Genomic DNA, 18,950 nt, shown 5'->3' with positions numbered 1-18,950 from the left:
GTCGGTAACGTCCGAATTCGGCCGTTACCGGCCGGTAAATGCCTACCTACATCGGGCCCTAAATCCTGTAGGACTGCAAGGTTTAACCCTGTATGCCCACACAGTGTTCCATACTTCCTTAGCCCAGGATAAAATAGCCTCTTTAGCCAGTTGGATAGTATTTTTTTGGGGGGGAATGTGTTTATTGCCATTTTCTTGATTTTATTACAAAAACAATACTCAGCATTAGAGCACATAAGCTTTTTCATTGTTGCATCAACATTATATTCAATTAGCAGTGGCAAACGGGCAAATAGCAGTGCTATGTTCTTAGATATCACTATGGGCCCCTTCCCTTCCCCCCACCCATCACCCCACCCTGGGAGATCATTGTGAGTCAGTGAGCGTGAGTCCGTAGTGAGTGAGCCACAGCTTCTATATTTTCCAGAACATTTTAGGACAGCCCTGTGCTTTATAAGTTGTTTTCTCCCCAACATTAACATATCCATACTCTTTCTCCATTCGGCCAGCGATGGACTCAGCACAGTCCCTCATGCCTTAGCCAGGTCGCGCTTTGCCTCCACTAATCCTAGCTGAAGTAGGGTTAACTTTGTTCTCTGGAGGTCAATTTCCGTGGATATTCCTAACAGAACAAACAGAGGACTCAATGGAATCGTCTCCTCCAAGATAGCTCCCAACTCCTCCAACAGGGAAGCCCAGTACATTTGAATCCGTGAACAGTCCCAAAGCATGTGGAAAGATGTGCTCTATGTCGCGTTACATCGCAAACACTTTGGTGCTTCCGCCCTCCCTATGGGGTGCAGTCGAGCTCTATCATCGTATGCTCTATGTAGGTATTTGAATTTAATCAATCTAAGTCCTGACTTGATGGTCACCTCCCAGGGATGCATCAACGCCAACTCCCATTTTGCCCTCAACCTCTGCAGGGAATCCGGCTTATTATTGATTATTGTTATATATGTCCAGGAGACCGCCTTTTACCCGATCTCCCACTTCAGGAGTTGTCCCTCTAAAGGTTCGTATTCAGGGATGTCGCTGGTGTCTACGTGTTGTGTTTGCCATGAGTGCGCCAGCTGTAAGTACTTACCGCGTTGTGTTGATTCATGTTATACTCAGTCTGGAGTTGCGAGAAAGTTACCAGCTCCTTACGATACAGTATGTCCTTAAGTTGTGAAATACCCAGCAGATCCCATTTTCGAAAACCTTGCAGTTTTGCGATTTCTTTAAGCCGATTTCCCACCCAGAGCCATCCCACTTCATCTGCCTTTCTGCCTTTTTCCATGCTGCTATAACAATCCGTGTAGGTGTTAGGAGCTGCGCAGAGCCCCTCCCCCCATAAATGTAGTGCGTCTATGAGCACCCAGCAAATTGTGTACGTTCAAGTGCACTTGTGGGGTGGTCCCATTTATTCACAATGATTAGATGAGTTGCCCAATAATATGCCCGAAGGTCAGGTAGGGAAATGCTGTCATTATATTGAGTGTGTTTCAATGTCCCCAGCGCTATCCTCGGCGGTCTCCCGTTCCAAAGAATTGTCTGCAGTGTGTCGTCAATTTAAGCGAACACCTCGTCTGGTATTAGCTGATAAGTGTTTTGCAGATCGTACAAGAATTTCGGGAGCACTATCATTTTGTATAGTGCTGCCCTGCCTAGCAACGTCAGTGTGAAGGACTTCCATCTCTCCACATCTGTGCGAAACTCCCTGAGCACCCTATAGAGATTGCGATCCAGCGCCAATGCTGTGTTCGTTGTGACATAAATCCCTAAGTACTTTATACCCTCTGGGGCTAAATGAAGTCGGCATGGGCAGGCATTACACCCATGCCTGCCCATGTCTATCGGATAGAGACATGATTTTCCCAGTTTATTTTATATCCTGCATGTGCGCCGTAGGTTACACATCTATCCATAATAATAGGGAGTGTTGTTTCAGGGTTTGTGACATACATTAATATGTCATTGGCATATAGAGAGATCCGCTCATCCAATTCCTCATTCTCTCTTCCCCGGAATCCCGTTATGTGCGAGTGCACTCAGATAACACAAACAAGTGGCTCCAGCACCAGAGCAAAGAGTAGAGGGGACAGGGGGCATCCCTGTCAAGTGTTCCTACCTATTGAGAATTCCCTAGACACCACCCCGTTAACTATTCTTCCGGCCAGGGGTCTCTCATAGAGAATGGCTATCCATCCCCTGAATACCGGGCCAAACCCAAGCTCCTCCATAGAGGACATAAGAAAGGGCCAATTGACTGTGTCAAATGCCTTTTTGGCATCAAGAGACAGGATGAGATGTGGTTCCTCCCTTGTGGTCACCACCTCTAACCAATTGTGCAATCTCGGAAGGTTGAGCCTCATCGACCTCTTTGGCATAAAGCCCGACTGGTCCCGATGGATAAGACTAGTATAACCACGTTGAGCCTATTGCCTAATATTCTGGCCAATATTTTGGTCTCCATGTCAATAAGGGAGATAGGTTGGTATGAGCTACACTTCTGTGGTGGTTTGTTCTTCTTGGGGATTACCACCATCGTGGGGAGACTGCCCACCTCGTGCACCTTCAAGCATAGTTGGAGGAGGTGGGGGCTAAATAGCATCACTTTTTGCTTAAAAAATTCTGGAGGGAGCCGATTAGAACTTGAGACCTTCCCAGTTTTCAAATGACCAATGGCTGCTATAATTTCCTCCTTCGTAATCTTGTTGTCTAATGGCTGTGACTCGCTAGCTGTCAACTTAGTGAAAGGCAAATGAATTGTCTGAAGATAGGCCTGGATCTGTGGCGGCTCTGCCAGAGCACGTTGCGTATAGAAGGTCTCGTAATATTTTGCGAAGCGTTAGCTATTGCAACGGGAGTTACATGAGCCTGACTATCCTCTGTCTGTATCTGGGCTACCCACCTTCTGTCAAGCTCTTTTTAGCTGAACCATGCAAGCAATCTACCTTTCTTGTCACCTGCGTCATACAGACATCGGTGCATGGCTTGTATTACATGTTGGTTGTATTTTTTGGCCAGAACAAAATATTTCCATCAAAGAAGTTGCAAGCTCGACAGCAAGGAAGGGTCATTACTCGCAATGGCTTGTGTTTCTATCTGCAATAGTTGGGATTCAAGCCCAGCAATCTCCTCAACATCTTTCCATTTTTTATGGGCTATAATGTTCTGGGCCCTATCTGGCAGTACAGGTTTTTATGCATCCCATAGGGTGATGGCAGATTCCACTGGCCCTACGTTCTCACTAAAATAACATTCTGTGCCCACCCTGATTTCCTTAGTAACCTGTGGGTCCCACAGGTTGAGCTTCCATTCCCTGGCCTGGCGTTGTGTACGGGTACCCGCTGTGAGCCATAAGGGCTAGTGATCCAAAAGGCCTCTCGCCAAGTATTCTACCTTTTGTATCTCCCCTAGTTCTCCATCTGGGGCCAGTATGAAATCTATCAGTGAAAAGGCTTTGTGGGCACCTGAGTAAAAGGAATAGGCTCTAGTCTGGGAATGTTGCCTACGCCATATGTCCGTGAGTGTCAGTGTGTCTGTAAACTGTTTGAGCTGTGTTTCTTTGGGGCCACCCTTTGGGACAGTCGTACGGTCCAGCGTGGGGTCTATTACGTAATTGATCCATTACGTCATTGAAGTCTCCCCAATAATGTGTATGTCAGAGCCTGCTTCCAGCAGGACCGTATGAGCTTCTCCAGCATTTGTCTTTGTAACCTGGGGGGTGCATATACACTGATAAAAGTAATGTTTTGTCTGTCCCACACACCCTTAACAGCGATATATGTACCGTTGGGATCTATCCATGTGCACTCTGGTCTGAAAGGTGGGCTTTTCCTGATTAGTATTGCCACACCCATCGCCCCGGTGGAGAACCCGTCTTGGGCTAGTGTTTTATATGCTCCTCGGCCTAAAAACCTGCAATGTGTGCCCTTTAAGTGTGTCTCCTGCAGAAGGATGACATCTGGTTTTAGTCGTTTGAAATATACAGCCACTAGTCATCTCTTAACCTTATTCCCCATCCCGTTCACATTCCAGGAGAGGACCGAGTAGGTCCCCTGATTAGGTGTTGTGCCCGTTCCATTATCAGGACTGCCTTCCCCGCCCCAATGCTGCTGTTTCAATAGTCTCATAAGGCTTGTCTTCTTACTATTTGCCACATAACCGTGTAAGAAACCCAACCCCCATCCCACCCCCCCACAAACCCCTAGGATTCAACTGACTGCCCCTTGGGTCAACAGATCCATCTGTGTGGTGATCAGACTGGAGGGGTCCGTCGCCCACCCCCCAAACCTGCCTCTTCAAGCTGCTCTCTGTCCCTCCAGCTCCTCCCTCTCGGATCTAATGGCCTTAACTAGGCTATCTGAGGGTTGGGCCCTTGGGCTGCTGATGTCAAAGATTAGCCAGTAGGCAGGAAGTCCCAACTCAAAATCAGAACAATTCAAACAGTCCCAACCTGAAATAGAAAAGGGTGAAAACAGAAAGGGAAGTGGGGAGAAGGAAATATAGAAATATAAGGGAGATGAATGCAGGAAAATCAAGTACAACTGGGGAAACAGAACACGTGGGGGGGGTGTAGTCCTCTGTCAGTCAGCTTTCCATGCTACTCTCCAGGCCGGTTACTGCTCATCATTCTTCTTTATCTGTGTGCTGGATCCGTGTGTCCGTGCCATTCTCAGTGCCTGTCTCTCCCAGATTTTCCAGGAGATTAATGTTTTGCAACAAGAGGTGATCTTCCTCTAAGTCCGTTGCAATGTCCAGATCGTTGCAGTTTGCTGAGCGCTGCGTAGCAATATCCTCCATCCGCTCTGTGCCTCTCCTCTAGGTCTGTCCGTGCGATGCATGTTTTCAGAGTCTGAGGCTCGTGGCATGGACCCTGCCACTCTCCTACTCCGATATGGCATCGGCCTAAGTGTTGTGCTCGGCGCAGTGTCAGTGTTCCTCCATTTAAAGCGTTGTGATCTGGGTCTATTACTGCGTGTTGACGGGGATTTCCCAGAGAGTGGTGCAGAGCCCCCGGCTACTCTCAATAGGGGACACTCCACCAGCCAGTGCCAGGCCTCCTCTGGAGTATTGAAAAACAGTGTCTTGGCTTGATAGATCACCTTAAGTTTGGCAGGAAAGAGGAGTATGTACGTGATTTGAAGCTGTTGTAATTTATCTTTCACAGAATCAAACGTTTTGTGTTGCTTCTGTACCTCTTGGGAGTAGTCCGGAAACACCATGACCTTCGTATTGTCCATCCGGAGTTTCCCCTTTTGCTGTAATTCCCTATGGATGAGGTCTATGTTTTGGTATTTAAAGAACCTCGTGATCAGCGGGCGTGGCAGGGTTCCTTTTGGAGGTCGGTCCCTGGTATTCTGTGTGCTCGCTCTATAACAAAGCTTGGCGAGAAATGGGCATTGGAGAATGAGTCTAGCAGCCACTTATGCAGGGAGGCACCCACGTCTGTTCCTTCAATGGCCTCCGGAAAGCCAAGAAACCGAAGATTGTTTCTTCAGGTTCGATTTTTCGCATCAGCGACTGTCCAGAGCACATCTTTCATGGCTGCCATTAGGGCCATGACCTCACCCCAAAGCATATGAGTGGTGTCCTCAACTTCCGATATCCGGTGCTCTGCTTGCGTGACTTTCTCAGAGACATTCTGCAGGTCCTGGCAGAGCAGGTTAACATCGATTTTGATTTCATCAATTTTACCCTCCAACACCTCTCTGGAGGACTGGATCGATTGAAGGATGACATTAATATCGGGTGCATCCACTGAGGCAGAGGTGGGGGGCTCCGTCCCAGGCAATGGTTTGGCAAACTTGTCCACATTCCCCTGTCTCTGTGGTTTGGGGTCCTTGTCCCGCGTCATCTGTGGCCGCCACCCGTGCGGGCAGCAAGGAGACAGTATCAAAAAAAATGCGGGGCACCCACCTCTGTAGGCCATTTGCCCTTTGTGGCCCTCTCCCCGTGTGGACAATTCAGCGACGGTGTTCCACAAGACCTTTCCTCCCCAGGGGGGTCACGGGCTCCACCTAGATCCTCGGTGATGGGGGAGTCCAACTGCCACAAGAATATCGTGTTGCCGATGTAACACCTTGATGGATGTCGCCCCCACACTAAGGTCACCTTCAGTAGGGCAAAAACATTATGTCTATCTGCTGGGTCACTTAGAGCTCCCTCCCCGTCTCGCTGGGTTTCACGCTTCGGCCCAGGCGATCCATCGCCACCGTGCCCCGTGTGTCCCTCAAAGTGTCAGGCTCCTAGGGTGCATGGGGGTGGCATTCCAGCACCGACCCAGCAGGCCTCAGTCACTTCTTTGTCGTGCTCCCCAGCCCCACACCGGCTCACCTGACCGTTCTCGCCACCTCCAGTCTGTGGTCCCAAAGTGATCGCCGAATCCTCCCGGTTCAGACGGGCTGCTCGGTGTCTCTTGCCCTTTCTCAATCAGCCTCTGGGCTCAGCACAGGTACGGGCCTCTCCTCCTTTCCTTTTCCGTGGGTCAATCTACCTCCTCGCGGGCAGTCAAGCAATGCAGGAGCCCCTCTGTATTTCCGGGTCCCTGCTGGCAGTTCTCTTGTTGGAGCCGGAGTCTCCCCCAGGTTACAGCCTCCGCAATAGTGCAGCCGGGCCCTCGGGCACACGGGCACACAGGGGCACACCGGCCACAGCTCCGCCAGTCCTCCCGCCAATCACTCTCTCCGGCGGGCAGAAACACACCAGCCAGCGCCGACGTCGCACTGTATTTATTTTTGGCTCGAGGGCAGTCCGCAGCTACCCGGCGATGCCGCCTTCACTGCTCGGAGCACAGACCGTGGCCATTTTGTCCACGGCCAGGACTCTGCTTCTCGTTGCATTTCTGGACGTTACGGGCCATTATTTGTCAGAACAAGCAGAGCAGGGCATAGAGATTGTCTTCCGATACTCAGCCTGTGGTTTTTCATACAGGATGATACGTGTGAGCAGAGGATTGAAGCAGGATCAGTTATCAGCCACCAGAGCTCCGGTTGGACACGTCTATTCCGCCTTGCTGCTGGATACCCCCCCCCCCGCCGGAGTTGGATAGTATTTTTGAGCACCCTGTTAAAGCGTTCCACAGCACCATTACCAGCTGGATGGTGAATAGAAGTGCTTTTGCGTACATTGTTGTTCCTTTTAAACAATGCACTGAACACCTCAGAACAAAATTGAGGTCCAATATAAGTTGAAATTACAATGGCCAATCCTTCCCTCAAAAATATTTTTAATTAAGAAACACATTACAAACTGGGTATCCACTTTGGTAACCACCTTAATATCAGGCCATTTGCCGAAATTATCTAATAGGACTATGACATACTTGATTACTACTCCGTCCTACACAGGACCTAATATTTCCAATCCAATCCTTCCCCATGGCATTTATGAGCTTGTGACTTTCTTCTTGCTGGGCTGTTCAATAATACCACTCCACCAGTACACATGTTTAACTCTGAGCTTAGTTTTAGTAATTCCCAAATGGCCCTGATAGTATATGTCCAAACTCCTGTCCTTCAAGGACTCAGGGCGTACAACCTTTCAGCTTGTAGCTCCTTGCCATCCTCAGCAGACAACTCTTGCCTAAATTTCCAATACACACACAATTTGTCGCCTAAATCAACCTTAGTTGGTCAACCCTCTCTAATCTAATCCAAACACCAATTTTTTGCAGATGTTCATCATTTAAGGGGGCTTTTACCCATTCACTTTCCGAAATACCAATAATGATATCTTCCACATGCCAATTGTTAAATGTGTCCTCCTGCTCAGGGTTGTTCCTCAACGGCAAAGGCATCCTGCTTAAAATGATGCTGTTTTACTCTTGACACCTGGTACATAGCATACATTATAATTGTAATCCAAATATTTGATATACATGCGGGCCAGCCTGGGAGATACATTAAGTAAATCCTTTGTGGTGAGCGCTTTAGTTAAAGGCTCATGGTCCCTTCTGAGCGTAAAATGTGAACCCCAAATGCTCTGGCGTGTTCCATGGATCATACACTTGTAAGGCTGGAACACCGCTAAGGACATTTTTAATGAGTGGGAAGGCTTGTTGACACTCTTCAGACTAAAACAATTAAGACTTGCTCTTCAAAAGTGGTCTAATAGGGAAGGTTTTGCTCGAAAAATTCTTGAGGTATTTGGCATAAATTTTGCCTTCCCCAAAAAGTCCTTCTTTCGTTTTGGTTTGAAGGAGCAGGGACATTCTTAATCATTTCCACCAAAGATGCTTTGGATTCCACTCCCATTCCACTAATTGCATGGCCCAAGTATGTAAATTAGTTTTTGGCACACTTGCACTTGGCATATTGTGTCGTTAGACCCTTTTCACAAAATATATCCAGCATCTCCCTAAGTTTTTCATTGTGTTCCGTCTTTGTTGCCCCCATGATCAGAATATCACTGTGGAAAAACAACACTTTTTAAACTTTTCTGAATAATTTAAACATTAAATGCTGGAACAGCAGCAGGAGATGCCAAACCAAACAGATCTCTTATGAACTAAAAGCAGGCAAAAGGTGTAATGAATGCTGTCAATCTGCGGCTGTCAGGATGTAAAGGGACCTGGTGGTAAGCAGCAGTGAGATCAATTGTGGTGAACCATTTAGCATCTTTAGCAATAGACAACATATCAATAATTTTAGGGAGAGGAAATTGATCAATCAGTGTGTTTTTATTCAAATCTCTGAGGTCCACACAGAACCTCAGGTTACCATAGGCTCCCCAAAGGTATGACCGAATGTGAAAATTCTACTGATTCAATTTTACATGCTTCAAGAGGTTTGTCTAATTCATTTGAAACATCATCTCTGATACCAATAGGGATGTTCCTAGCTTTGTTGAAGGAAATGACACAGGAGGTTCTTTTTAAATGATTTTGTACTAGTACCTCTTGAGTTCCCCCACTTTATCCGAAAACACCTCAGGGTATTTTATCCAAACACTTGCACTGTTGCTTGCATTACATTACACCCCTAGAACAGATTCCTCCCCACCAAAATCTAAAATGATTACAAGTTCTTGTTTGTCACACCAACCCAGAACTGATGGACCAGTTTTGGAAACATTCAATTGGCAATCAGCTTCTCGTTCCTTAAATTTGAATTTTTATTTACTAAAACCAACTTACGATATTGCTCCTCGGGTGTAGCTTTTTGGAGAAATATCCGGTAACTAAAGATTGTCACCTAAAACCATTTTTAATTTCTGGTCCCACACAGCTTCACTTACTATATTGAAAGGTGAACTGATATCTGCAGTGGCAATTACAGATATACCCCCATCTCAATGCAACACTTTTTCTTCTATTGGTCAAAACACCCAATACATCCGAAGCCGACCCTACACTTAACACTCACATATTGGTGTCATCTGTGTCTTGTCTCTGACTCCTCTTCCAAAAGTTTAACAGCAGAGTTCTGGTTTCCCTTTTTCTTGCAAACCTAATGGCCTATTATAACACAAAACGAGCATCTTTGCTTTCAGGCAAGGCATTTTTTATCATTAGCTAAATGTACAGAATACACACATCTGTAACACTTAACATCTTTTTTATACTGATGTTGCTTTTTTTGTAAACAGCCTTAGAGTTCTTATCTCTTGAGGATACAGGTTTCTTACCAGGTTATTTTTATTAACTACTTCTTTAGTTCCCGTTTTATTGTCCAGTTCCTCTGTTGCGTCGACTCAAACTGCTTTTGCACATCTGACAGTGAGCTCATTCTTTTTAACAATTTCTACAGCTTCTTAAAGTGGAGACTCCACTTTGGCCCAAAGATTAACTATCCGGAATAGAGGATTTGAAGCATGCATGAAAAATTGGTCTCTGATAAGCTCATCGTGTGAAGTGCCAAAACGACATGTTAAGGTCAAATTGTTTGAGGCAGAGAAGTACTCTTCCACAGTCTTCTCCTTCAATTGGTCTCTGTGATAAAACGTATACCAGTCTATCCCCACACAGACCGTGGGGTATAATAAACATCCAGATCTTCTGTTGCATCCAAGAAAACATTTCCTTCAGTGAATTGCTTTTTTTGCAAGACGGTTGTAATGTAAACCCAATGGGACCCAAAGAGTGCAACAAGATTTTCTTCTGTCTCACTGGAGTGAACTCATCATCCTCATCCAAGGAGGCAGGAGGCACTGTAATTCAAGAAATACTTCTTCCACTCTTGCCACTTAAGAGCATTCTCTTCAGAAGAAGGCACAAAGGGTTGGGGTGCAGTAAGGTTTAGAGCGCCATTAGATGGCATCAATATGTTGAATAAACGGTACAACAAGAAAATGAATTTAAAAAAACTCAAATTCAGTAAAGTAAAAGATGAAAACCATATAAAAAAAAACTAAATAGTATTCACAGGTGTGCATATACACTGGTGAGATGACTAATGCGAAAAGCAGATAGAAGAACTTCAGATAGTATGCAACAAACTTAATATTGACACCCCCAGAAAACAAATGCCTATTACCACAAACTAAATGGTGAGACCAAACTTTTTAAAAACATTAGGAGTAACCACTCCAGCACTGGTGTGTGTCTTGCGAAATTGAACATCTAAGGTGCATACACACATTACAGGAATGCGTTTGAGCACAGAGGTTCCAGGAATGCATGCGTATAGCACTGAAATTACTACCCCCAGGAAGGCTTGCATATCGCTGAAATTAGCAACAATGATGCGAACCAAATGTATGTGTGTATTGCAGTGTAAATCGCTGGTGTGGCCCAATCAGAGATAGCAGCTCGCATTTGACCCCAGATGTGGGACATGGACGTCATGTAAAGGTTCTGTTGTTTGGGAATGTCCTGTAGGATATAAGTGTGTCTTCTAGAATACCTTGATGTAGAAATGGCATACCTCAACTGCGCCCCCCAGTGGAATCCAGGCAGACTTGAACAATGTGGTGGGTGGAATCCACACAATCTTGAAAAATGTGGTGGGTGAACGGTACTTGCTGAACAGCAATTAGGCACATCGGCAAGTCTTTCATAAAGGAAAATAAAATCCTCACCTTGGTGTGCTGGTATGGAGGTGTGCTCCTGATGGGTTGTCTACCCAGAAAATATGGAGAAATAGCACTTGTGTAATAAAAGTACCACATTCCCAAGCAGAACAATTTCCCAAACAAAGTAACCAGCGTCGGTCCATGTGCTGGGGCAACTCATTGTCACAAAATTGCATTGAAGTCCAGAGTTGTATTTAACTTAGGATTTACTGTAAGTAATATACCCCAGCAATGGGAGAAACGCATACATGAACCAGATCAGCCAACAGGTTCTTTGAAGATGCTTGCCGCCACATTCCATAACACATCATACAATTCTAATTATATTTATTTAACTAGGGATATCTGAAGGGGACACGCTACAGAACAAAGAAACAAAAAAACGCATTACACAATACTAAGTAAGTAATATTTATTGTTTAGTTAATTAAAACCTTTACAATTTTCATATAAAAAGCGTTGTAGCAGCAGAGTTCATATTCTTAAAACCATTGTTTGAAATAAAACATATAAAAAATTTCATGAGTTGTATTAACAGTTGTCAATAATTGTTTGCACAGACCATAAGTAAAAAAAAAAGAAAAAAGGCTCAATTCTCAAAGAGAGAGGGACTGTTCCTTCATCGGTCGGTAGGTTGTTAACAGCAACAATGGAAAATTGCTGTTCGCGTTTCTTCTTAAGCATGTATCATCTCGGTGACCAGAAAATTTAATTTTTGCTTTAATGTAACGCTTTAAGGGACTATGAGATGCAAAGATTAAGCGATCCGGTCGGTTGACGAAAGAGCTTTTGTCCCTGCCACTTCCATGAATTGAACAAAGCGACACGCTAGCTGTACATCTCCACCTCCGAAACATGCCTTCACAGCTTTTCTGCAGGTTCTTATCCACGTACTTGGTTTCAGTAACTGTCGCAGTTTGGCCTGTACATTTTTGCAGATACATAATAGGTGTGATATACTTTCATTGCATCCTCACATAGGCGGCATATTGACTGACCCTAGAGTCGTTTCCACAGGGAAAGATGCCGCAAAGATGGTAAACTACCCAATCGAAAGTGAAGGTATTTTTCTTTCTATTAAAACCCACGGCTAAGTATAGTTGTGGAGAGGACTTGTCATAGCTGTGGACCACAAACCTTTGTGGGCTTGTTCTATAAGTATCGCCTTGTCTTCTACTAGTTATAGCCTTTTCACTGTCTTGTTTACAATTTGTTTAAAACAATGGTAGGACCCTGAGGCTGCCCAAAGTTCCTTAAGTCCCAGACGATCTATTGATGCTGTCAAATAGGACCTTGCTGCACACTCCCTTGTTAGGTGAATTTCATTCCATAAATGTGAGTTCAGTGTGCCTGCTTCAGATTTTTTATCCTATACCAGCTCTTAGCATAGGCTCTTTTGCGGGCTATTTCTTGACTTTGCATGCCGAATTCCTGCCTTATTTGGGCTGGCGAGACGTACTTTGGTAAATTAAATATTATCCTAGCAGCTCTTGACACAGTTCTATCCAAAGTAAGTGTATCTCTTCCCCTCAGACACTCACTCCCATAAGTGATAAGTTTTGCTTGCCAGACTTGTAGCAGTGGGATAAGGCTAGGGCTGGCAGTTTTCTGTTTGATTGATTTTATGGCTACTGTGATTGAGTTGCCTCTTCTTTTGATTGCCTCTTTTTGTAAATTGAAAGTCCCCTTATTAGCCATCATCACTCTTAAATACTTATATTGGTCATCTAGTTCGATTGGTGAATCTGGTGTATGCCAGCAGTAATACAATACAACAATCACTAGGATACTTCAGGCCTATAAAGATTGAAAAGATGGAGGGGCCAGAGTGAGAACTGGCAAGTTGATTGCACACTAGCCATTCAGGCCCTTATATCACTGTGAGTGGGCGTTTCTACATGTAAGACAACGAGATAAGCCACCTGCTCACCACCATCCTCAACGCCTCCATAACGACAGCAATCTTTCCTGATGCATGGAAACACACGAAGGTTCGACCCCTCCTCAGGAAACTTTTAGCAGACCCCAGAGAGCTCCAGAACTTCAGCTCATCTTCCTCCTACTTTTGCCCACCAAAGTCCTGGAGAAGGCCATCAACCTCCAACTCACTGACCATCTAGAAAGAACCAAACTTCTGGGCCCATCCCAATCAGGCTTCAGAACCAACCACACTACAGAGAGAGCCCTAATTGCAGCAACAGTCAACATCCAAACCCTAATTGACAGAAGAGAATCAGCCACCCTTCCTGGACCTCTCTGCAGATTTCAACACTGTCTCCCACCACACACTGGTCGATTGACTTCGCCGGATGAAATCACAGATGATTCGCTCCGACGGATGGCATCCTTTCTCACGGGACGCACCCTGAGTCCCCCTCCTTCCCTTCACCTTGCAACTCAAGCACACCATCAGCAGAGTACCCCACGGCTCATCCCTCAGCCCTACCCTCTTTAACATCCACATGACACTCCACGGACTGACTCTCAGCAAACACCACCTTGTTGAAACCAACTTCCACAACTGCATGAAGAACATTGTGACATGGATGAAAGACAACTGCCTAAAACTCAATACAGTCAAAACAGAAGTTCTGATCTTCGGCAGACACACCACCCTTTGGAAAGACTCCTGGTGACCAGTGTAGGTCGGGCCTACCCCTATGCCAAAAGACCACGTCCACAACCTCAGCATCATCCTGGACAGCGAACTGTCATTAAAATGTTAGGTCAGTGCCGTCGCCTCAGTCTGCTTCCACATGATCTGCATGCCCTCCAAAATCTTGAGATGGATCCTCATCAATACAAGAAAAACTGTGAAACAGGCCCTCATCTCAAGCCCGCTTGACTACAGCAATGCACTGTGTGCTGGTCCCACCACTGAACTCATGCAAAAACTCCAAACCATCCCGAACGCAGCAGACAGATTAATCCTCAACCTGCCAAGGGGACACACATGACCCAGCCCCTAAAATACCTCCACTGTCTATCCATCCAGAAAATATGCCATTTCAAGCTCCTGACTCACGCCTTCAAACCCCTCTGCAACCAAGGACCAGCCTACATGAACCACCACCTAATCTTTCACCAACTGACCAGAATCCTCCCCTCTGCACATCTTGCTCAGACTCTGCACTTGGAGTGGCGATCTCTGCACTGAAAACATAGCATACTGTCCATCAACTGTTGTTTTTGCTGAAAACATAAGAGGCAGAAATTCAGCATTAACGTTTGTGAATAGCATTTTGTAGTACTTTTGTAGTACTACACAAATATAACAAAATGTAGTTTGTGAATACACCCCAATCAATGTGTTACCCACCACACATGAATGATGTGAGAAATTGGGTAGTTGGTTGAGTGGGGTGTTAACCTTGCTCAAGCAACAGCCACAATCACTGTCAGAGTGAACCACAAAAGTCACTAAATTAACTCTCTTATAGCTTGCCACAAGAGCAACTAGGCTTACTTTAAAGACAATGTGTAAAGCATTTTTGCAGCACACAAATAGTAATAAAGTGAAAACACAACACATGAACAATCCCAAATTAATCTAGAAACAAAATCATTATAAATGATTTGACAACAAGAGTTATGAATTTTAAAAGTTTAAAGCAAAAACTAGTGTCTAAAAGATCAAAGCCCCAACCACAGACAGCTAGTCATATGAGTGCGAAAATATGGCTGACCACGATTGAGCACGGATCGGATACAAGAAGTTGATTGGGCCCAGTCAGCACTTATCTGAAGACTTAGGAGACATTTCAACAAAAAATGGCTGAGATTGTAAATTTCAGCGAGGCACTGCTGCAGGCAGTGTCTGAGGAGGAGGCGTTGTAACCAGGGAGCATCTGAACAAGGTCATGGGGTAGACTTCTACTTTCAAACATAGTTTCGTTTTTGGAAGTTGAAAATCTCCAGCAGGGCAAAGGTACATGCTGCAGCTGTCAAGGACTCCACAAGGCCTGATTACCCTTCAGCGAAGGTCTGCCAAGTAGGATTTGCTGCTGCAGAGAAAAGCATTGCAAGAGCTGCAGCAAAATCAGGGCGTTTGGCGGTGCACCTTGCGAGGCTCGATGACCAGGTAGGTCCCAGTCTCCTCTCGGTTTTAAGAGCACTTTTTAGCCAAACTTTTCCAAGTCAGACGCCGACGCCGATTACACCAGGACCCCCTTGAATCGAGGCACATATATGTTTTACACGATTCTATGTGACTTAACCTTGAATATTGAAGATAATGAGAAGAGATGGTACCTAGTGGACATCGTCCTACAAAGGAACTCTCAATTTGTGATCGTCTGAGGTCTCGCCAATATTATAGAGTAAAGATATTCATTGCCCTGACGAAGTCCGTTAACTATATTTAGTTAGGACGAAACACGTGTTGGCAAAGGAAAAGAAAAGAAAAAGTACTGAGTGTCTGGAAAAGAAGAAAAATAAAGAAGAAGTTTTTGAAATACACTGGATTGATTTCTTCCGACTTGTTTTGATATTTATTGGATGCTCTTTGTGAATTGATCTCAAGATATTGCTTGAGTAATTGCTCAGGAGGAGAATTATTTAAAATTCATTATATAGACAAAATTCTTTTGCCTATCTCTACAGTTTATGACAAGGGACTGTATCTCTACCTTTGAGCAGTACTAAGCTAGATAGACCTTTCATCTAATAGGAACACTATAAGCGCAAAAAGCCCCTCTTGTCAAGTTGTTAAATTATCTGCATCCTGCCATATGGGCTGCCTAGTGCCTACCTTAGGGGCAGCTTATATGTAATGAAAGGGAAGTTTAAACATTGGAAAAGGAGGATATTTTGTCAAGTCGATTTGGCTGTTTAAAACTGCATTCAGGCTGCAATGGCAGATGTGGGACATGTTTTAAGGGGCTATTTATGCAGGTGACTCAGTACCTGCTGCAGGCACACAAGTAGCATTTCATTTATAGGCCCTACATATCTGAAATACCATTTTACTAGGGACTCATAAGTAAACTAAATATGCCAATCAGGTGTATGCCAATTTTACTGTGTTTTACAAAATGAGCACATGCAATTTAGCAGTGGAAAGTCATATGGCCATCGAAAAAAAACTTATGACAAAATAGGATGGTGAAGGCAAAACGTTTGGGGAAAGAAAACCCTAAGGCTGACAGGTGTAACAACTGGCAAGGCAATTTCATAGAAATCGTGAAGGCAGCTAATAGTACAAGCAACACATTGGCAAATATAAAAAAAATAGGACATCTAACATGGGCTTCAATTGGAATACCATAGAGCATATTATCAAGCCCTTTTTTGCCGTTTTAGCAGCAGTTTTCTTCCGCTAAAGGGGAGATAATTTCATTGCCTGTCTTGATAATATGCCCCTAAGTACCTCAGTTCTCCCCGTTGAACTAGAGGGTTCTCGGAATAGATTGGCCGACCCTCCTCGCTCAGCTGGAGGCGCAAACACGAGCAGCACTGACAAGGCTCTAAATCTCATTATGTACAAAATATAATATTTTATCTATGAATTGAATGTTTTGTAGTGTCCTAACAAATGCTTATTGTGTCTTATTACCTCATTGTTTGTTGTATTAAATGCTGTGTATTTCATTGAATGTCATTGATGTAGCAATTAGTATTTTTTGTTTTTGTTTAATAGAAGTTGGTAATGTATCATATTTTGCCACAAAGGAACCTGGGCACGAAAAGTCATTTTTTAAGCACACTTAACTCATCACTGTATTATGGCATTATTTTTATAATGACTGACTTCATTTTGATAAATTAACATAAAACCTAAACTATCGATTTTATTTTATTATTTTAGATATACATCATAGACAGTAAGAAATACACCACAGCCAATGTAAACTATTAACACTCACACAACTGCCTTTTTAGGGCCATGTTCATTCTATAATCATTCACAACTTGTCCAGCTAATAGCGACAAATGCTGCACCAATCAAACAACTCTTGACCGTTAAATCCTGCCTACTTTCATGTTTTCGATTTTAGGAAATGCACGGGTGACATTGCTTTAGTAAGTCAAGATGTCCCAGGTGCCACGGTGACATTTCGATTTGTAGCTCAAAGATGAAAGGTAATGTTTGAGGAGGAAGTAACGTGCTTCAGCTGCACGACTGTTCCCTACAGCCGCCCGCTCTTCAAAGTAAATTCTAACTGCATGGCAAAGAGAAGTGTGTAGGTGACAATGTCGCTCTTTATAACATTTAATATTCTAAGGATGCAAGATATATATTTTTTTCGGTGCATAAAGAAGAGGACTAATGTTTTCTTTTTTTTCTTTTTAGTCTCAGTCAAGCCTGAGGGGGGGCAGGGGGGAGCACTGGCACAGAAACGCCTCAGCCACTAGGCTAATGAGATCACCTGCAGCTGTTGACCACTGCCAGGCCCACAGTCCTGAGGCTCAGGCCCTGTATCTGGTGCCAGGGGCCAAGTTAAAATGTTTAGAGTAAATGTATGGAAAATATCTTCTGCAAAGTGATTTGCTTCAAGATTCTTGTTCACTGTATTTAGTTGCCAATGTTCTTCATAATTCCATGTCATCGACACTGTAATTTTAGAAATAGCTTAATTGTGTTGCGCCTCTGATATCATGCTAAAGGTTGCTTGCACATTGTGGGGTAATAACTAGACACTTTTTTTAAAAAAAAAACTCCTTCTTTCAATTAATGTGTTGTTGTTCCTAACTTTAATGGTGTTTGTAGAGCGTTTTTTACATAATAAGGCTATAACATTTCTTTGAGATTACCTGCTTTAAACATATGTTGAATTATGTGAAAGAGACTTGATGTGAGGGTGAAATTGTTGCTCTTCAGATTGCACCGTAAACTCCCTTTTCTGGAAATTAGTAAACGTTTGCTGCACTGGATCTGCTGGCGATAGTTACCGACAGTGTGAATAGTTAACCTTGCCACTGGTTAGTGGCAGACTCCATCACAAGGTGGCTGTCCATACGCTGTAAGACCTGAGCCAGACTTTAATTGCTACATGGCTGCAAGCTGCTGTCAGCGTGTCTTGACTTGAAAGATACTTGCAATTTGCAGCTGGTATATATACCTATAATCTTTATCCATAGATACTGTTGGTGCACTTCAAACATGCTTAAGGCTTAAGAAACTCCACTGGGACACACTTGACTAAAGTTTGATCTGGGGATTTGGAGAAAGAAATGAAATGCCTTCAATTATTGTACACAAAGCACTCCTGTGTAATACACTTATTCCCAGGACCTCCAGACCTACTGTCACTCAAGCCCTATCACAAGCAGAGTAGACTATGGCAACACAGTATATGCCAAAGTCTCTAACCACCTCCTGCACAGACTTCATGTGAACAAACTGCAATCTTCATTGAATGCATTTTTAGGCATTATCTTGTAGGAAGTATTTTAGTATTTTCAAGGAATAATTTTATATGATTTAAATATAAATTGTTGCGATCTCGAGCATTTCAAAGCCTGCCTCTCTAATATTGTAGCCTGGATGACCCTTAATACCTTGAAGCTAAACACTGACAAAACCGAGGTATTATTTTGTAACCAAAAATCTCCTCTACCGTCGATGATGTGGTGGCCTCACGAGCTGATTCCTCCCCCATCTCCGGTGAAAGTGGCCCGTAATCTAGGCTTCCAAATTGATAATGAGCTGGCATACAAAACCCAAATCCACATCTGCCTGCTTTGGCAAGTTGCGTATGATAAAAAAGATCTTGCCCTATCTGCCCATCGACTCTCTGAAGACGATCGTGCATGCCCTCATCACCTCTCACCTAGACTATTCTAATAGCCTATATGTGGGCGTCCCATCCTATCTCCTACACCAGCTAGGCTGATCTACGTTCCCTACCGCCATTCTATTTCTCCCCACTTAAAGAACCTGCACTGGCTTCCGATAGCCGCTCACATCCAGTTTAAGGCCCTGGTCCTAACTTTCAGGTCATTGAACG

The sequence above is a fragment of the Lissotriton vulgaris genome, chromosome 5 (genome assembly GCF_964263255.1).
Source record: "Lissotriton vulgaris chromosome 5, aLisVul1.2, whole genome shotgun sequence".
Classification (NCBI taxonomy): Eukaryota; Metazoa; Chordata; class Amphibia; order Caudata; family Salamandridae; genus Lissotriton; species Lissotriton vulgaris.
This window is presented reverse-complemented; position numbering follows the sequence as displayed.